The following is a 22589-nucleotide window of genomic DNA, read 5'->3' as shown; positions in this document are numbered from 1 at the left end:
GGCAACCTAACTTACTTGATGTTATACTGGCCACATACTACATCCAATTTTCGAACGGTATTAAACTTCTAAATTAATAAATGCACCCATGATGCTGTTTTCTCAGCAGTTATCGATGCGTCGACCTTTGTAAACCCACAAACGACGAAAATTATAATCTTGTATGAAATTTTCTTGTAAATGCCCACATTACCTACAAAAGAATGAATATGCGACAATCCCTGTTGACTGCGCAAACGATTAAACTGCTGTGGGCATATGTTTCGTTGCCTGGCAACCTAACTTACTTGATGTTATACTGGCTACATACTACATCCAATTTTCGAACGGTATTAAACTTTTAAATTAATAAATGCACCCATGATGCTGTTTTCTCAGCAGTTATCGATACGTCGACCATGTTTGTTCTCCCTCACACCAGCTATGAGGTAGTGTGGGATTTGAGAACGGCAATGTGTTCGTGAACGCATTCCAGACTGCTCAAGTCCGACAAGAACCCATTCTCCGTCCGTTCTCTGCACCGGAACACTGTTTCGAATACACCCTAGGGGTATTTAGCAAAGGGAGGAAACCGGAGGACCCGGAGAAAACCCACAAGGCTGGACAGGCGACCCTATTCCTAGTCACATTCAAGTGGGGAATCACATAATAATGGCCTATTTCAAATAAGATATTTGCATATAAAGAAAGTAGGCTTACAGCCTCTTTCAAATGTGATATTTGCATATAAAGAAAGTACAAACTTAAACCGTCAGTGCTGGATAAACTAGCCAAAGGATTTGGCTGAATCAATTGGCGCTAAACTTCACCTAGTTTATCCACTGACATACGCCCGAATCAAACATGTTTGATATATTTGGCCGAATTGTATTTGAGTGGTGTGTCCGCTTCGCCGAAGCATTCGTCTGATTTTAGAATTCATTAGCCAATCACCACTCATTCATATCGAGTGGGTATCGCAAACTAGCAGTCGAACTGTGACACGGGTGCTACAGCCAACAAATTCCAACTACCATACTATCGGCTTAAATGCACGCCAATAGGACCTCATGTTTTGTGTTCCATTGAAACGACTAGAAATGAAATGAAATGGGGTTTAACGTCCTACTGTTTTGCTCCGAACTGGGCTAATGAAGACAGGCATACACCACACAGTGTGCTATGAGGGAAATTTTGCCCGGACAGCGGCACTGCGGTGTATCGAATTCCAACTGTCAAGGGATCTTTTACGTGCACGCCAACGTGTACACGGGACCTCGTTTTTTCATTTCATCCGAATGACTAGACAGCTATCCTTGTCAGGCCCTCCGTCCTGCATCACTGACAAGGGGGAACCACGCCGGGAAATCTGGGTGAACTTTCTCGGCCAATGCAGGGATCGAACACCCGACCTCCAGGCTAGCGAGCCAGCGTCTTACCCACCATGACGACTAGGCATGGAATCCATGCTGAAAAATTCAAATGAGCTTTCTCGGTCAACACTGGGAGCGAACCCGCAACCTCCCGGGTACCAAGCCAGTGCCTTACACACTAAGCCACATGACTCTTCTAATTACTGTGACAGTACAGTCACATGACAAACAAGGGTTATTAAAACAGATTTTCAAGGCTTGGGTAAGATCTTCGGGATTCAAATGGTTTTAAATATCACACAGTTTGTATATGGTAAGGTATCTTAAACAGTTTATTACATGTCACATATTCATATTTTTCAGTTTCCATATTACATGTAGATGCCATAGCAAATCAAAGATCATATAATAAAATAAGTCAAAAAACCCAAATATGGAAAAAGAAAGAGCTGAAGAAATGGTGATTTGAGCACCTATGCTTTCTCATAGGTGTTTTTGGAGGGCGAGTGTTCAATTCTAATAGAAAAGATTGTTGTTATGGTATTTTAGAATCTCACCATAATGTGTTTGGCACAATATATCCCGGTTGGAGCTGATGTGACATAAACCTCCATTTCATTTTATTGTTTTGAAATTTAAAATTCAGTTTAGTATAGTAAATTTGTACACGTACATGTATGTGCACAAACAGAATCTTACTTATGTCTAGATACATGTAGATATGACTGTCTCATCTGTGGGGGACCACGGTGGCCAAGTGGGTTAGACACTGGCTCGCATATTTTAAGGTCGCGGGTTTGCAGTAAGACATTGCAGTACGGAGGACTGGGCTAATGAAGTTGGGCATATGCCATACAGTGTGCTACGAGAGAAATTTTGCCGGGTACCGTGACCTTAAGGCCTTCTCTTGTATCAAATTCTAACTGCCAGGGGATCTTTTACATGCACACCAATGTGTACACGGGACCACGTTTTTTTGTTCAATCTGAATGACTAGACAGCTGTCCTTGTCAGGCCCTCCGTCCTGCATCACTAACCAGAGGAAACCACGCCGGAAAATCTGGGTGAACTTTCTCGGCCAATGCAGGGATCGAACACCCGACCTCCAGGCTAGCGAGCCAGCTTCTTACCCACTTAGCCACCATGACGACTAGACAGGGAATCCATGCTGAAAAATCCAAATAAGCTTTCTCGGTCAACACTGGGAGCGAACCCGCAACCTCCCGGGTAGCAAGCCAGTGCCTTACACACTAAGCCACATGGCTCTCTTTTAATTACTGTGACTCTCCAGTCACATGACAAACAAGGGTTATTAAAACAGATTTTCACGGTTTAGGTAAGATCTTCGGGATTAAAATGGTTTTAGATATCACACAGTTTGTATATGGTAAGGTATCTTAAACAGTTAATTACATGTCACATATTCATATTTTTCAGTTTCCATATTAGATGCCATAGCAAATCAAAGATCATATAATAAAATAAGTCAAAAAACCCAAATATGGGAAAAGAAAGAGCTGAAGAAATGGCGATTTGAGCACCTATGATTTCTCATAGGTGTTTTTGGAGGGTGAGTGTTCAATTCTAATAGAAAAGATTGTTGTTGTGGTATTTTAGAATCTCACCATAATGTGTTTGGCACAATATAGCCTGGTTGGAGCTGATGTGACATAAACCTCGATTTCATTTTAATATTTTGAAATTTAAAATTCAGTTTAGTATAGTAAAACTGTACACGTACATGTATGTGCACAGACAGAATCTTACTTATGTCCAGATACATGTAGATATGACTATCTCATCTGTGGGGACCCATGGTGACCAAGTGGGTTAGACACTGGTTTGCATATTTTAAGGTCGCGGGTTTGCAGTAAGACGATGCAGTACGGGGGTCTTACAAGGACAGCTGTCTAGTCGTTCAGATTGAACAAAAAAACGTGGTCCCGTGTACACATTGGCGTGCATCTAAAAGAGCCCCTGGCAGTTAGAATTTGATACAAGAGTAGGCCTTAGGGTCACGGTACCCGGCAAAATTTCTCTCGTGGCACACTGTATGGCATATGCCCAACCTCATTAGCCCAGTCGAAGCTGGACAGTAGGACGCCAAACCCCATTTCATTTCATTTTTTTCATTTTGTCTCATCTGTGACAAAGCAAACCAACACATTACAATACAATTTAATTAAATTAAAACTTTCGTCTATTTAAATATTGAATCGATTTAAGTCAACTAAAACATAGTATGTTTTTTTTCTCAGTTAACTACATCAGAAAGATCAAGACAGTTGGAAATGGCTATTCATATTATGGAAACTTTTTCTCACAGAGCTTGATAATCAGGTAAAATGTAAGTAACATACATATTTGTATTTTTAATCATCAACTAATTCTATACACTTGATTGGTAATCTAGTTATTCTTCTTGGGGCAATGCCTAGGACTCTCCTATTCAAGTCTTGGCATTCTTGATTTTTGACAATCACATCCATTGATTTTCTTCAAGTTGTGATAGACCCTATGTGTATTTTTACAGTAAATAGCAGTATAAAAATGGACAATATTTTACTTTTCAAATAGATTTTAATAGGTAATATCCAATTTGTTGTCGATGGAAATAAAATAGAATAATCGGCATGGGTCTGTTACTGGACAAGACACAATAAGTGTTACCCAAAGATGAAACAAAATAGAGACTCAGTCTCGATGTGGCAAAATAAATTGTTTATTTAAACATTGTGAACCATAAATAGTAAGAAAGTATTCTTATTGCCTACTTTTTATTTTTTAGGCTGGAAGATTATTTGATGTATGATAACAACAAGAGGTCCCAAGCATCAATTTATTTTATAATTCTGGAAAAGAATGCATTTGACCCAATTTTTGAATATTTTTTTTTGTTTTTACTGTTAAATATTCATCCCAAACACAATTAGATTTTAATTCTCTACAGAAATTTATGTATAATATAGAATGTAAAGTGACATATAAATCACTTAGAATTTGGTTGGAAATCATAAAGTATTTAATAGGCATAGTCTAGAAACCAAATGTAGATCAAATATACCCAGAATTACAAAAAAACCTTGACCTACATTAAGGTGACTTTCCCTTGCTTATGAAATGAAATAGGGTTTAATATCCTACTTTTCTGTGTTATTATGGTGGTTCTGCCCAACAACCTACTCTTATATCAAATATTTCAACTGTCAAGGGTTGTTTAAAGGGAACCCAGGAGGGCCGAATGGTTAACACACGCACATTGGATCAGAAGGGTCTGTCATTGAGTCAGATAATTCAATTGTCAAGGGTTCTTTAAAGTAAAAGCAGTGGGGGTAGTTTCAATTCTGGGCTTATACCCAATTATCCCTTGCTATGTCCTACACTACTGACGTGTGGGAACTATGTCGGAAAATCCAGTTGAAATTTCTCGGCCAATGCACTCACTGAACCACAGTGGCTCCTCCTTGCTTTTGACTTGTGATTATTTATATATATTTTGTACATATTATTTAATGTTTGCGATTTTCTCTGATATTTTTTTATTTTTCAATCCTGTAATCTTGATGCTTTGCTCCTTTTATGTACAAAATATTCATTTTGTTTGAGGAAAAGGTTCTACATCATTTTATTACTCCTGCAAAATAGTGCACTATTCTTTTGTTAGTTTTCTGTGTATGCTAGTTATTTCTAGATGCCTCACAAATCACTTGTAATATGACTTTGTAGCACTTTTCAGTTTCTGAAAGTATTTCAATTTAGTGCATAATTAATCTAATTAGGGATTGGTTTGGATGTTATTAAATTTAGATATATTTGAATTATATATTTTTGGGGTATGGGGTAGGGATCTTTCTTTTCTCAGTTCTTGTTTTCGGGTAAAGAAAAAATTAAATAGCTATTTTGTGATGTGGGGGGGGGGGGGGAGGGGGGCAAAGTATAACAAAATTTTTATTAGTATTAGAATTATATCTCTGTTTTTCTGTTAACATTTCAAATGATGTCTATTTAGTTTTGATTTGGTGGTGTTAATTTACTTTTTCCTATCATTTTATGAATAAATGATAATTTAACAAATAAAATTATTGTTACCTCATTTATCAAACTTTACAGGTTAAACAGAGCAAAAGGGGTGGGGGGCTGCATGGGAAAGATTGCTAAATTGAGGGAAAATAAAACACAAGTTTTTGTTGGTGGTTATACACAAGTTTTTATGAAACCACACAAGTTTCAGAAATTTCAACACAAGTTTCAGAAATTTCGACACAAGTTTCAGAAATGTCAACACAAGTTTCGACACAAGTATTGTGTAGATTTTCACACAAGTTTCAACACAAGTTTGTGTTGTTTGGTAAATTTTAACACAAGTCTTGTGTTGTTTCAACATTTAACACAAGTTTGTGTTGTTTCAACATTTAACACAAGTTTGTGTTGTTTCAACACAAGTTTGTGTTGTTAAATAGAGACACCTAACTTGTGTTGAAAACAACACAAGTTTGTGTTGTTTCAACACAAGTTTTTTTTCAGTGTAATAACTCCATTTGCTTTCGGGGATTTGGATGTCCACTCGACACAAACTAGGTCATTTTAGAATTAACACATGGTTCAATTTTATTTCCCAACCTCGTGGGTTTTCTCCGGGTCCCCCGGTTTCATCCCACTGCTAAAGACCCCTATGCGCAAGCGAATTATTGAAATAAAATTAAACCATATGTTAGTCCCGAAATGACCTACTTTGTGTCGAGTGGACGTTAAACCCCATCTCTCTCTCTCTCTCTCAATTTTATTTCAATAATTCCCTTGCGCGTATTGGTGTCTTTAGTAGTGGGAGGAAACCGGAAAACCCGGAGAAAACCCACGAGGTTGGACAGGCAATCCTTGGGATTTTCCTGTTTTATATGTTGAGACACTTGGCAAGGGAAAGCGTATAGTTGTTCGGATGGGACGTTAAACTGAGTTCCCTTGTGTACATTAACGTCCACTCGACACAAACAAGGTCATTTCGGGACTAACACCTGGTTCAATTTCATCTCAATTCTTCGCTTGTACGTAGGGGTCTTTAGCAGTGGGAGGAAACCGGAGGACCCGGGGAAAACCCACACGGTTGGACAGGCGACACTACTCCTTGTCACGTACAACCTGGGAATCGAAACCCCGCCAGTTGACTCAATGACAGACCTTATGATACAGTGCGCACGTGATAACCATTCGGCCATCCAACCCCCCAGAAGAACCCTTGAAGTTGAAATTCCATGTAAAAGTCGGTCTTCTATTAACATTTCTGTTAAACCCCATTTCATTTCATATATATTTATATATCAGATACTTATTCATTTAAACTTAAAATGTATGACGATCACTTTAATATATACGCTTATTTATAATTTGTAATAAAGTATATATAATTGTAATAAAATCGATGTTAATAGAGTAGTTTATATCAGTTGTGAATAAAATATATTATATTAAAATACGTGATAGGAACAAGTCTATCAAGGTAGGTCCATTAAAAATACGGGCTAAGTGGGTAAGACGCTGGCTCGCTAGCCTGGAGGTCGGAATGGTTTCCCCTTGTCAGTGATGCAGGATGGAGGGCCTGACACAGACAACTGTCTAGTCGTTCGGATGGAACGAAAAACCGAGGTCCCGTGTACACATTGGCGTGCACGTAAAAGATCCCTTGGCAGTTGGAATTCGATATAAGAGTAGGCCGTAGTGCCGCTGCCCGGGCAAAATTTCCCTCATAGCACACTGTATGGCGTATGCCCGTCTTCATTAGCCCAGGTTAGGAGCAGAACAGTAGGACGTTAAACCCAATTTCATTTCATTTCATTTAAACATACGGATTGAGAGAAATGACATGAAATGAAATGGGGTTTAACGTTCTATATTTCCTAGGGTGATGGGTGGGGTGGGGTGGGGTGTGGTGGGGTGATGGGTGGGGTGGGGTGGGGTGGGGTGGGGTGTATGGTTTAAATCGTCTGTCAAGTTGTGTGGTTTCTATTCAGATAAAACAATCGGGTCAATGAAGAATGTCATACTCTATACAGGGTGCTATATGAGGGAAGTACATACTCTATACAGGTTTTCGTCCTATCCCAACGACTAGACGCAATTCTTTGCCAGATCGGGAGATAAGTGAGTCAAGACACTGACTCGCTAGCCTGGGGGTAGCGGGTTCGCTCCCAATGTTGGCCGAGGAAGTTCATCGTGATTTTACAGCGTGGTTTCCACTTGTCAGTGGTGCGGGGCGGAGGGTCTGACAAGGACAGCTGTCTAGTCGTTAGGGTGGTACGTGCACGTAAAAGACACCTCTGTCTATATTATACGGGTCTGTAAATAAAAGTAGCAACAACTGGTCAAGTTTTTAATAAGTTTATAGTTTAGCAAATGTAACTCATGATATCAATAATTAAATTACGTAAGTTTAACAAAATAATATTTAATATACGAAATAGTTGATGAAATAAAAGTAAAATGAAATGAAATGGGGCTTAACGCCCTACTGTTCTGATCCGAACTGGGCTAATGAAGACGGGCATACGCCATACAGTGTGCTATGAGATAACTTTTGCCCGGACAGCGGGACTATTGCCTATTCTTATATCGAATTCCAACTATCAAGAGATCTTTTACGTGCAGGCCAATGTGTACATGGTAAATCAGTTTGTTGTCCCATCCGAACGACTAGACAAAATAAAGGTAATATGAAAATAACAAATATTATTATTTATTCTTGGAAACTTGGAAACTTAAATGACTTATATACAAAATGACTTAATATTCAACACTATTATATTTACACATACCCTGAATACGATAACAACTGAGGAGGTTACTAATAAGTTTATAGATAGTCACCTAAATACGAAAACAAGGTTAAATCTAAAAGTTAAGGCCAACTCAATTTTTGTCAAGGTCTCTGTCAAGTTTCTAATGTTTATAGTTAGTAAATGTAACTAAAGATCTGACTCTTTCTTGGGTTTGTCGATCTTTTATTTCTTATGTTCCCAAATCTATAGAAACACGTTACTTTAAAACAAACCTACTAGTTACCTCAATGGTTAATCCCCACCCCTTAAATAATTATAATTACTCTATTCTTTAGAAAAATATTACTTGAGCTAATTATGACACATACATATACAAATCTCAAAAAGCTCCATATCAAACGCCGTATAGTGCCCGCCAAGAATATTAACTCGCTCCATAATGGTTATAAATGGCTAACCAGTGAAATATAAATTTAACAAAAATATTTTCAATTAAATTGACATATAATGTTATAAAAATAAAACATAAATTTAACTAAACTCAACTCAAATTGATACAACTGTTATGTATGGTTTAATGGTCGAGAGCGAGACATTAAACAATATATTGATACTTCACTACCTCCAGACCATCAAACAACTTAAAATACAGACACTATCCCGCACGTGCCTCACACGAGTCCAATATTTCATCTAGTATAGATAATGTATGATTGGCAAGTTACCCGTACATTATTGGAAATAATCGTACGCCAACGTCAAAGGATGATGTCACATCTGTATTTTAAGTTTTTTAAAATTGTATATTTAGTTTAAACAATATTTTATTATTTAATAAGTCACAGATATAGTTACATACTATATATGGATACAATAACAAGCATTGATGTTTATATAAAATCGCTTCCATAAACAATGATCATTGAGAAGTTTGAGGACTGGATATATATTCTATTTACATATCTTACAGGGTGCGAAAGACAAGCTCCCTTGGCAAGAACATACAAAACACATACAGTATTTTATTACAGTATATAACTATAATTTCAATTCTATTTGGGCTTGTATGACGTCATATCTGGAACAAGGCACCTAAACAACTAATTTGTGTGAAGTTTAATGGACACGTTAACATAAATTTCGAACTACTAAACGATCAAAGACCGGTATTCAAATTAATAAATAAATCAACAATATTATTGTTTTTTGATATAAATAATAATCTAATTTAATGAAAATTCAACTCATTTTGGGAGGTGTGGGGGGGGGGGGCTTGGTTGTAGGAGGGAGTGGCGTCGTAATCCGTCACTGGAATTGAAAGAACAGTGGGTGGGTATGTCAAACGGGTTTTACATTCGGTAGGCCCATGAACTTTCCATTATCGGACGGTGTGACGATGGATATGACGTCAGTGGATTTGTCTATCACGCCGTCTTCATTATCGGACGGTGTGACGATGGATATGACGTCAGTTGATTTGTTTATCACGTTGTCTTCATTATCGGACGGTGTGACATATATGACGTCAGTGGGGGTGTTTATCATACTGCAATGAATATTTAAAATATATCGAGGCATTTTTCATAACGGAATTAAAGGTTGGTTTATTGTACAGAGTTTGACAGATTGGATTTCATTTCATTTAGATGTTTTTGAGTTTCTTCGATCTCATTCGCCATCCGCTTAAATTCTTTGGCCAATTCATTCTGTGTCCCGTTGTGAATATCTATTGAATTAGATACAATAGTGTATATGTCAAGGGGTATTGCTATGGCCGTAAGAACAGCACCACCAACTTTAATGGTTTTAGCAAATTTACCCAGACCCTTCGCGCCAACTTTCGCGCCATCTACCACGGCATCTCCAACGCGGAGTAATCCTACCACGGATTTAGCAACCCCGGCGATTAGTTTAGTGCCGGAAATAGCCAATTTCGCAGATTCATAAACAAGCCTTAATTTTTCCTCCAGTTTCTCCATTAACCTTTCGTCATTTTCTAGAAGTTTGTTAATTTCCTCGCGTTTGTTCTTGGTAATAACTGATTTTGCGATGGCCGCACTAGCACCAGTAACGGCACCTGCTGTACCGAGGGCAGCTCCTGCCGCTGTGAGGGATAAAGAGCCACCAAAAGTGAAAGGTGCCCCTAATATTCCAGCTAACATCATCACGCCTCCCGTAACACCAGCCGTGCTTCCGGTTATTTCACTTATCTGTACGTCTTTTTCCATTTTATTCAATTTGTCGGCTTCTTCTCGAAGAGTTCTCACCAAGGCCTTTCTATTGTCTATTACTTCCGTCAACAACGGCAATGCCTCAGTTATGGCAGCTGAAATTCTGAAAATATAAAATATGAATGGAGATAGAGACTAGAATAACGTAGCTACATCGAATTAGTCGGTTTGTCCACAGATCACTAAAGATTTGCCCATTGACTTCAATGTTAATTCTCGTCTCTTAGACTGACTCTAACTCTTTCCCAAATTTTTGTTGGGTAGAACGCTTTCTACCACAGATGGAGCAACATGTGGCAACCTCTTGCCTAAAAGCAGTATGAGGTTCACCATGGAAAACCTGAGATACACAAGCTGGAAGTAGAGACAAATAAACATGCAATTTTTGATCCTACATTTCAACCTAACCAACCTCTCAACTCTTGTATCCTTCTGCCTCAAACTCATGAATATTCACCAAAACCTGGCAGAAAATGTGTTTTCAAACCCTTTTCTTCGATTCTACACCAAAAAGCCAACAAAAATCGCCATGCAAAAGGAAGAAAAGGGGAAAGGGAGAGAAAGGCTAAAAATAACTGGGTGACGGCGTAGAAATATTTGATAAGCTGTGTCCGTTTACGTACAGCCAAACGATTGACTTCTGGTTTTATTTAGGCTGTGGTCAACTTCTGACATCCACGTTTATGTGTTTCCTTCACTCTAAACTTAAAGACTCGATGCACCAGTTTGACTCAATACGCCGAATATGTACTTTAATACAGAAAGTAAAACAAAAAGACAAACACTAGAAATTCTTCTGACTTGGATACAATTGGATTTGTCCTCAACCAGCGCCTTAGTACTCTTGGGCAACATAGATCGATCAAATTTGTCATAACTTTATAAATACTTAACGAAATGGAACCATTTTTAGACAGATTCGTGTTGCAAGTGATTCCTATAGCGCTAAATGACGCATCACGCCTTTAAGGACAACACAGCTTTCCGATTTTCCATGATTGATATAAATATGAGTAAATCAATTGTTACCTCTCGAAATCTTGTAACTCTTGTTTGGTCATTTCACTCTTTCTCTTCATCAAATTTTCCATCTTGTCTAATATAAGGCTGTTATATGTCTGTAATAAATATCAGATGGTGTATAACAAACAAGAAGGGGAGGTAATCCATGAGATAGTGTATGGAGTCAGATTACCATTAATCACTATTGATCTGCTTCGATTGGGCTAATGAAGACGGGCATGAGGGAAATTGTGACGGCCTACTTTTATATCGAATTCCAACTGACAGGGGATTTTTCGCGTGCACGCCAATGTGTACACGGAACCTCGGTTATTTCGTCCCATTCGAACGAATAGACAGCTGTCCTTGTCAGGTCCCCCGTCCTGTACCAATGACAAGGGGAAACCACGGCCAACACCGAGGGGAGATGGGGTGGATACAATGATGTACTCGTGATATAATATTTATAAACGCGTGGATGGCAGTTAATGACAAACTAGGTCATTTCGGGACTAAAATATAGGTGAACTTTATTTCAGTAATTCACTTGCGCGTAGGGGTTTTTGGCTGTGGGATGTAAACGGGGGATCCGGAGAAAACCCACGAGATTGCAAAGGCGACCTACTCCTTTTCACGTACAAGCTGAGGACCAAAACGACAACGCTTGACTCCAACGCTTTAAACCATTCAGACACCCAAACTTCCACTCTGGCTAAGCAAGGTAGAATGAATCAAATAAAAACAATAAGTGAGAGAGAGAGAGAGAAATGGGGTTTAACGTCCACTCGACACAAACTAGGTCATTTCGAGACTAACATATGGTTTTAATTTTATTTCAATAATTCGCTTGCGCGTAGGGGTCTTTAGCAGTGGGAGGAAACCGGAGGACCCGGAGAAAACCCACGAGGTTGGACAGGCGACCCTACTCCTTGTCACGTACAACCGGGGATTCGAAACCACGCCAGTTGACTCAATGACAGACTTTATGATACAGCGCGCGCACGCTAACCATTCAGCCATCCAACCCCCCCAAAACAATAAGTAACGAGTTGTTTATATGGTATGCTATTCACTCAACACCTATCACTGGTAACTGATACCGTTGACTAATGAAGCTAGGCCTTTTAGTAATGACAATTTTTGTCATTAAATCCTATAAGTGGTCAGTACTTTGTATAGTAATATGTATACAGTTGTCATAAATTAACAGTTGTGTAACTAGCTGTAAAAGATGCCACTAATAGTGAAAAAGCGTGACTATTTATAACACTCATCACTATTGAATATATAAACCTGGACAATAATGGTGTACATCGTTCAATAGTCACAGATTTAGCACCTTTACTACCTGATTACCATCAAATTGAAGTAACTACTAAACATTATGTATATAAACTGATGACTTTGATTTATTAGTTTCGTATATTTTCATTTATAACAGTTATTTGTTCCTTAGTCAACGATATATCAACGTTACAGCGTATCTGCTTATAATGCTTCTTTAGATATTAAAATAATATCAGACCAAAAATCCCAAAATAAGTAGCTGTGTTTACGGTAACCCAACGGAACCTATATACGCTTGGGGTGGTTTCCTGCAGACAAATTCAAACAATGAATTACAACAATCAGAATCGACATTTTTCTCAGTAATTAGATAAGTTAAACATGCTAAGAAATAAATTATAAACCATTTTCGGTATATAAAGAGTTATTCAGCAATTAATAAAGTTAGAAATACTAGGACATAAATAATAAAGTGTTTCTCAGTAATTAATAAAGTTATAGAAACAATAAACACTTTACGGTATATAAAATGATATTACAAAGGATATAGACTGCATGTATCGATACAGGTGATTAAAAAGATTATTTTATCGTTCAGTTAGTCCTATTAAATCTGGGGATCACGTGGCTAAGTGGGTAAGACGCTGGCTCGCTATACTGGAGGTTGGGTGTTAGATCCCTGCATTTGCCGAGAAAGTTCATCCCGATTTTCCGGCGTGGTTTTCCCCTTTTCAGTGATGCAGGACAGAGGGCCTGACTAGGACAGCTGTCTAGTCGTTCGGATGGGACAAAAAACCGAGGTCCCATGTACAAATCGACGTGCACGTAAAAGATCCCTGGTTAGTTGGAATTCGATATAAGATTAGGCCGTAGCGCAGCTGCCCGGGCAAAATTTCCCTCATAGCACACTGTATGCCGTATGCCCGTCTTCATTAGCCCAGTTTAAGAGCAAAACAGTAGGACGTTAAACCCCATTTCATTTCATTTCTATTAATTCTTACGCCCACAAACTCGACGAAAAAATACAATCCAACCGACTCACCCTCTTTTGAGGTCGAGGTAACCCCGTAAACACAGTAATGAAATGAAATGGGGTTTAACGTCCTACTGTTCTGCTCCGACTGGGCTAATGAAGACGGAATACGCCATGTAGTGTACTCTGAGTGAAATCTTGTCTGGGCAGCTGAGCTACGACCTACTCTTATTCTTATATCGAATTGCAACTGCCAAGGGATCTATTACATGCACGCCAAGGTGTACACGGGACCTCACCGATCCACCGTAAAGATAGGTATTAGATTTTGGTTTTATAATGGATGGTATAAAAATAATAATAGTCCTGTGGAGCCAAGAGGTGTTGGTATGCATACAAGGATCTCTAAATTTCTCAGCAGATTCTGATAGAGGGCCACTCAGGACACTATTTTATCGAAGGTGCAGCTTCTGAAACCCGGCAATAATTATTTTTTTCATGGTTTAGTCGAAATTATTCCGGCTGGAAACCATAGCCCAACACAGGGGTAGGGTAAACATAAAATCATAAAATCAAGCATGCAAACCCCCCGTTGACTCCAGGACTATAATGGTATTTTCATGGTTTAGTCGAAATTGTTCCGGCTCGAAACCATAGCAGAAAACAGGGGTGGGGAAAACATAAAATCATGCGTGCAACCACCCGTTGGCTCCTGGACTATAATGGTATTAAATATTAATGGTATAAAATAATTAAAAATATAAACGATTACCTCTCGTTTGACTTGTTAGAAGATTAAATCACTTATTGTCTCTCCTCCGGTGAAAAGTTTCAACTAATCTGAATGTGGCGAGCTTACGGTATATAAACAAAAATATTAGCACAGTATTGGGGAATTGACTTCCCAGAACGGAAACCCCCTCTTCACACACAAGCGATAGACGGTTCAGAGAAAATACAACTAATATGATCATTACTGTTTATATCTAACAAGAAATATTTTTTGGCAGTTATCAGCCATTTCATTGTAGCAAGGATTTCCCCAAGAATTGAGGCCATATCAAGCCAAGAACATAATACATACATCAGGATTAATCATTGTCTCTGTATTTGTTTGTCGTCTACAGGCCGCATTTCTTAATGGACCCACTTGAATCTTTGCATAGTTATTCTTTATACCCTAAGGATCATCACTATTGTTTTTGGTGCATGTCCAACCCCTTAAGGGCAGAGCCATGCCCATTTTCTTTTTGTGTGTCTGTGTGTCGCCTACAGGCTGCAATTCTTAATCGATTGTTGAAACTTTTCATACTTATTCCTTATTCCCCAAGGTTGACCTCTATTATTCTATTATTTTTGGTGCATGCCTGACCCCCTGGGACAGATCCACGACCATTTTTTGTGTGTGTCGCCCACGGGCCGCAATTCTTAACAGATCCTTTTAAAACTGTGCATGCATATTCCTGATACCCCAAGGATGATCCCCAGTGGCAGAACCACACCAATGTTTCTTTGTGTCTTAATGCACCGATCACCAGGGACGGGGACACGCCCAATTTTTGTGTTTATTGCATACAGGCCACACTTCTGATTGGATTATCTTGAACACTTGGTATGCTTTGACGGCAACTATTGGTTTTGGTGCCGGATCCACCCGCACCCCCTTGGGCGGTGCCACACCCACCAATTGTTAATATTGTGTCTGTAAATAATCTACAAGTTGCAATTATTAACAGATTTGGATCCAATTCAGTATAATCCATCATGGGGTTGTACCTATTGATATTGGTCCATGTCCAACCACCAGGGACAGAGCCACGCCCAATTTTTGTGGGGTTTTTTTGTCTACAGGCTGGAACTATGAATGGAACATCTTCGAACTTCCTTTTACCATACGGATAGCAACTATTTATTTTGGTGCTTGTCACTTCCCCCACTGTCACACCCACTTTCTTGTTATTTTTTTGTCTGTACTCTACAGGTTGCAATTTTTGCTCAAATTTAGCCTATCAATAATTTAAGTAATAGGGATGTACCTATTTATATTGTGCCATCTCCAACCCTCAAGCTGATTTTCCGACGTGATTTCCCACTTGTCAGTGGTGCAGAACGGAGGGTCTGGCAAGGACAGTTGTCTAGTCCTTCGAATGAGACGAAAAACCGAGGTCCCGTGTATACATTGGAATGCACGTAAAAGATCTCTTGATAGTTGGAATTCGATATAAGAATAGGCAATAGTCCCGCTGTCCGGGCAAAAGTCATCTCATAGCACACTGTATGGCGTATGCCCGTCTTCATTAGCCCAGTATAGGAGCAGAACAGTAGGACGTTAAACCTCATTTCATTTCATTTCCAACCCTCAAGGGTAGAGCCACGTCCAATCTTTGTGTTTATGGTCTACAGGCTGCAATTCTGAATGGATCTTATTGGTACTTTGGATAGTTACTTCTTATACCGTAAAGACAGCTACTATTTATTTTGACGAATGCCCCGACCCCCTGGGACAGTGTCACACCCACGTTTTTGTTAATAATTACAGTCGTTACAGCCATTTCATATTTCATTCTCTTCATTTTAAAAAAAGTACCATATCAATCAAAGCAGGAATGTGGACGTATATTGCAGCGGAAGCATTGATCCGTTTTCCTTATTTGGTCTGTGTAACATTTGATTTGTGATATTTAATCTGTTCGTACTATTTTGTTGACGTACTAGGTGCACGATGATTGCACTACACACTTGATATAGATCACGCAGCTGTGATTTCAAGTTTTAATAATGTGGTTTCCTGGTAAAGAGAGAGAGAGAGAGAGAGAGAGAGAGAGAGGGTAACGTCCACTCCACACAAACTAGGTCATTTCGGGACTAACATATGGTTTAATTTTATTTCAATAATTCGCTTGCGCGTAGGGGTCTTTAGCAGTGGGAGGAAACCGGAGGACCCGGAGAAAACCCACCAGGTTGGACAGGCGACCCTAATCCTTGTCACGTATAACCGGGGATTCGAAACCACGCCAGTTGACTCAATGACAGGCCTTTTGATACAGCGCGCACGTGCTAACCATTCGGCCGCCCCCCCCTCTGGTTTCCTGGTAAATATATGGACAACATGCTTCGCCCTTATCAGCCTTTGATAGCAAAAGCTTCTAGCATTTACAGCAAACTAACTCTTGTAATCTGTGATGTCACCGGAAGCTTTGTGATGTCACCGGAAGCTTTAACCGTCGTGAAACTAAACACTTGACAAAAATAAGTCTAGGTCATAATCACTGAGATAGTTATAAATATGGACTGGGGTCCTAGACTGTACTAGAGAGAACTAAGGTTGATAACCAGTATTGTAGGTGATATATACAAAATACTAGCATGTGACGTACGGTCATCAAAGGTGTACAGTCTTTAAAGGCTCAATACCACTCTTGTTGTAACTGAATAATATGTCCCAATCTTTTTTCTGGTCAACAAATTGTACTATTTTAGAATATTTCAATTAATTGATGATACAAATTTCATCTTAACACACCTTATTTAAAAATTTTGAAAAATTCAACATAATGGTTTGAAACGTCTAACGTAAACCTTTTCAAATGAAACTTAGATTTAAAATATTTTCGAACTCATAATATTAAAAGTAAAAAGTAAAATAGGATGTAATGGATAATTTAGACAACAGGTAGGACACTTAAACATCTAGTACTTAAATAGAGATATTATTTATTTTCTGGAGCTTTCAAGCCAGCAAGAGTGTTATTGTCCCTTTAAGCAAGAGTATCAGCACAGTATTGGGGAATTGACTTCCAAGAACGGGAACCCTCTCTTCACACACAAGTCATACACGGTTCAGAGAAAATACAACTAATATGGTCATTGCTGTTTATCGAACAGGAAACATTTTTTTGTCAGTTATCAGCCATTTCATTTTAGTAGTGATTTCCTCAAGAATTGAGGCCATAACAAGCCAAGAAAATAATATATAGAGAGAAATGGGGTTTAACGTCCACTCGACACAAACTATGTCATTTCGGGACTAACATATAGTTTACATTTTTTAAAAATAATTCACCTGTGCTTAGGGGTCTTTAGCAGTGGGGAGGGGGGGGGGAAACAGGAGGACCCGGAGAAAACCCACGAAGTTGGACAGGCGATCCTACTTCCTGTCATGTTCTAGCGGGGGAATCGGAACCACTCCACTTGACACAATGGCAGACCTTGTGATTTCACGAGCACGCGTAAAACCACTAGATCCTCCCCCACCCCCTCACGAAAATGATAACATGATTACTTAGATTATAAAGATGGAGGAAACAGGAGGACTCGGAGAATACCCACGAGGTTAGGATGGGCAGACCCAATGGTTTAACGCATGGCCTTTATATCACGTGTTCTGTCAAAGTTGTCAAGTTCCATGGTTTCTATCCCATGCTTGTACGTGACAAGGAGTGATATGACCTGCTTAACCTCGTGGGTTTTTACGGGTTCTACGGTTTCCTACCACTTTTAAACAACCTGTTTGCAAGCGAAGCATTGAAATACAATTATACCATATATTAGTCCCGAAATGACCTAGTTTGAGTTGACCATATTTAAGTCTCGAAATAACGTAGATTGTGATGAGTGGGTGGGTCGGTCGGGTTTGTGCAGGTAAGATTTGATAGAATTCAGCATTATCTGTGTATATATGTACATTTATCTTATTTTCTATTTTTTATAAACGATATTTGATTCACTAGAAATAATGAAAGATCAGAGAACGGGTAAAATTCCCGTATGTCACACCCCTATCCCGTATGCCACACCCCTGTCCCGTGTGTCACACCCCTGTCCCGTATGTCACACCCCTATCCCGTATGTCACACCCTGTCCCGTATGTCACACCCCTGTCCAGTATATCACACCCCTATCCCGTATGTCACACCCTGTCCCGTATGTCACACCCTGTCCCGAATGTCACACCCCTATCCCGTATATCAGACACCTGTCCCGTATGTCACACCCCTGTCCCGTATGTCACACCCCTATCCCGTATGTCACACACCTGTCCCGTATGTCAAACCCCTATCCCGTATGTCACACCCCTGTCCCGTATTTCACACCCCTGTCCCGTATGTCACACCCCTGTCCCGTATGTCACACCCCTGTCCCGTATGTCAGCCCCCTATCTCACCAAACTACTTACTACCCTTTTAAAGACGAGAAGTATGGCTTCTCCGAAATTAGGAAATATTTATTATTTATTATTACTTTTTCCTTATATGGTCTGTATAATATTTGGAGTTCCATTTACGTTTTCCTTATATGGTCTGTATAATGTTTGGTTTGTGACATTTGAGATTTTCCTACTAGACTTACTAGGTTACGATGACCGCACTACGTAATTGCTTGCAATAGATCACGCAGCTGTGATTCAAATTGTAATTGTTTCCTGAGAAAGAGAGAGAGAGAGAGAGAGAGAGAGAGAGAGAGAGAGATGGGTTTAACGTCCATTGACACAAACTGGGTAATTTCGGGACTAACATATGTTTCAATTCTATTTCAATAATTCGCTTGCGCGTAGGGGTCTTTAGCAGTGGGAGGAAACCGGAGGACCTGGAGAAAGCCCACGAGGTGGGAAGGGCGACCCTACTCCTTGTCACGTACAACCGGGGAATCGAAACCAAGCCAGTTGACTCAATGACAGACCTTATGGCGCAACGCGCACCCGCTAACTATTAGGCTATCTACCCCCCCCCCCCTAACGAAATGTAAATTATAAAATTTGAGATGAAAGGAAACAGGATCTCTCGTGAAAACCAACACCCACATGGCCAGATATATACATGTATGATACCAATACGGAGATACCCATCCACTTTAATGTATTGCTGGATCATGTCAATTTGACACTAGCAGTATCTAGGCCACTGAATCACAACAAACAACAGTTAGGGAAAGGATGTCAATGACCTTGGTTACAGAGGTGGTTAGTTGGGGGTATAATGACCTTGATGGGACTTGGAAGATGATTCACATAATGAAAAGGTTAAAGGTTAATTATTTAATACGTGTATGTAGCTATCTTTCGATTTCAATCCATCATACAATGTTTCGTGCTCAAATTAATATCAAAGGGGTCTTTTTATGTGGAAAATTCTACAATTTTGCGGAAATCCAACGTTTTGCGTGCGTATACAAACTTATACGATGTAGCTAATTATTGAAATAAAATTGAACCATATGTTAGTCCCGAATGTCGAGTGGACATTAACCCCCTTCTCTGTCTGTCTGCCCCCCCCCCTCTCTCTCTCTCTCTCTCTTTTGTTTTAAAATAAATATTTTAAATAAATGTTAAATATTTTATATACATGTAGAATTCTAGCCACGATAATGAACAGGTGCGTGTTTGTGATATGTTATATAGATGTAGAGTTAACAGATGCGTGTTTGTGATATGTTATATACATGTAGAATGAACAGGTTCAAGTGTGTCATATTAATTTACAATTTACAAACATGTCTATCAAGAACCAGTTCATCAAGTTGGTTATATGAGGGTGGAACAGTTATTCAAAGGTACATTGGGTATAGGGAGGGTAGGGTGGAATGGTTGGGGTGGAACAGTTAAACAAAGGTATATTGGGTATAGAGAAGGTAGGATAGGATGGTTGAGGGTGGAGGGCCTAACGCGTGCTTTTTATACAATACACAGGTACGCAAATATTTATTGGATATATTGGGGGGGGGGGGCGAGGGGGTCTAGCGCATGCTCTTTATATAATACGAAAGTACAGAAGTGATCTAACTGCAATGGTAATATTTCACACTGGACACAAGAAGAATTGGGTAACACCGATCGCGGTCATTGAGTTTTGAAGGCGGAAGCGGCGGACGGAGGTCGTATTCTAATGATCCCAATTATAAATGTAGAGTCTATCCAGGGGCGGATCCAGGAATTTTTGCAGGACGGCGTTTGTCAGGCTCCTGTTAAGGAAATTTGACAGTTGACATCGTCCCTTAACTACGTAGGCATACATATACACTGAACTTTTTAAACAGAGAAATCCAACACCCCGTTTGATGTCAATTTTTATAATGAATGAATAGGATCACATAGTGATTTATATTTCATTGATGCAAAGCATTAATTGTGATATCACACATGTCATTATTTCACGCTTTGAATACCCATCCTGTCCCACCATCCCACCATTCGATAATAAAGGATAAAGCACACGACCGTTACACTTTTCTCATAAAGTGTTCTTTTATGTAGCCGAGTAGGGTGGGGGTTGCTTCTCCCCCCCCCCTCTGGATCCGCCCCTGGTCTATCGCTTTCACAAATATGCGGCGAGAATCGATAGGCTTATATATAGCAATACGTTTATTATAGTTTATCTTGAAGTCCTCCAAGTTAAATTTATATTTACGGGGAAGATAGGTTTCCGGGGAAGATAGGTTTATCAAGAACTAAAACACATCCCGAAACACTGTCTGTCAATCAACGTATGTTTTATATGTGTAACGGATACCTGCCAGGATGTATATATCTACTGTGTATATATAGGTCAAGTTACTAATAATAGAATAGAATATGTATATATATTACAGTTTATTACACAACAACATATTGTACCATGTTGGTTATTGTACCGTAAATCCCATGATAGGTGGAGAATTTTGCCCGGATAGTGGCGTGTTCGTCTACTATTATTGGAATTCTCACGGTACAGAGCTCAGTTGAAGTAATTTTTTTGCACGATAAAACAGATGGAGTCAAATTGTTGTCAATACAATATATCGACCAGTTAGCAAGCAGCCTTATGTAATACAATATCATTCGGGATCTAAAATTTAATATTGTATTTTGAATTCATATTTTAATTTATATTTTTCATTTGTAACTCATTTTGAACATGTGGCAGATTAATTGTAAAATTTAATCTGTGGCAGGTGTGGGGTTTATGACATAATATTATGTAAGATGTAATGGGTTTGTCAAACTTGTATACTCGGAGTGTCTATATGATATAAGATTTAGGCTTAACACGTATCGACACCTTTTGTCTAAAGATAAGATGTGTGACTCATAATAATTAGTTTTCATTGTTCTGATTACTAATGCTATTAACTATGGCGTGCCTATCTTGTCTACGATATCACCTTAGGTGGAAGTGGACGTAAAACCCCAGAAACGAACGAACGAAGCGTGCCTATCTGACGCGACAGATATTGCTGCACCTTATAAAAAGCCTGTCAGACAGGCAGACTTGGAGAGAGATGGAAGAGACCTGTAGAGACCTAGAAGGAATCCGGACCGGACCTCGGGGGAGGGTCTGCCCTCGACCCCGGAGAAGTTGGGTCTTCTGCGACCTAAGGGGAGCAGCTATAGATAGACGTTACTATACCCAACCAAATGAGGTTCATATGTACCTGTAAATATGTTATCCAGTATTAAAATATCTTTTTAATAAATAAGAGTTATGTATTCTATCACACTTGGTATTCTCATTAATAACAACACCTGTCCATTTCAACCAATAACATGGTAATATGCTTGTAATATATTTAATTGTGTAATATTTTTCAAGATGAAGCATATCGAGTCTTACATCACAATATATCAAACGTTTCAGTCATCAAATTAGCAAGCCGCCTTCGGGTTTTAATTTATAATAATGTATATCAACAAGTTAGCAACCATTCTTGGAAACTGAATTGTAATTTAAAAAAATGTCTTTAAGGGTTGGGGGCCGTGGTGTCTCAATGGGCCAGACGTTGACTCTCTAACCTGGGGGTCACGTGGTCGATCCCGATGCTGGCCGAGAAAGCTTATCGGAATTTTCCTGCGTGGTTCCCCCACGTCAACGGCGCCGGGCAGAAGTTCTGGCAAGGAACAACGCATAGTCCTTCAGATGGAACGATAAACCGAGGTATTGTGTACACATGGGCATGCACGCAAAATAATCCATAGCAGTTCGAATTCGATATAAGAGTAGGC

General features: G+C 39.3%; 2 long non-coding RNA genes across 2 annotated transcripts; one reads left to right on the top strand and one right to left on the bottom strand.

Annotated features, from left to right (window-relative positions):
* Positions 1 to 2515: 2515 nt before the first annotated feature.
* Positions 2516 to 5160, top strand: LOC126823585 (uncharacterized). Its single transcript, XR_007681224.2, has 3 exons — positions 2516 to 2922; positions 3611 to 3699; positions 4141 to 5160. It is a non-coding gene; the product is annotated as an uncharacterized LOC126823585 (long non-coding RNA).
* A 5161-nt stretch (positions 5161 to 10321) lies between these two features.
* Positions 10322 to 14535, bottom strand: LOC126824359 (uncharacterized). Its single transcript, XR_007681521.2, has 3 exons — positions 14388 to 14535; positions 11383 to 11471; positions 10322 to 10456 (listed from the first exon to the last, which is right to left on the bottom strand). It is a non-coding gene; the product is annotated as an uncharacterized LOC126824359 (long non-coding RNA).
* Between the last annotated feature and the right edge of the window lie 8054 nt (positions 14536 to 22589).

Source organism: Patella vulgata, chromosome 6 (genome assembly GCF_932274485.2).
Source record: "Patella vulgata chromosome 6, xgPatVulg1.2, whole genome shotgun sequence".
NCBI classification, from domain to species: domain Eukaryota; kingdom Metazoa; phylum Mollusca; class Gastropoda; family Patellidae; genus Patella; species Patella vulgata.
The sequence above is the reverse complement of the archived record's forward strand: the minus strand, read 5'-3'. Positions and strand labels throughout refer to the sequence as shown.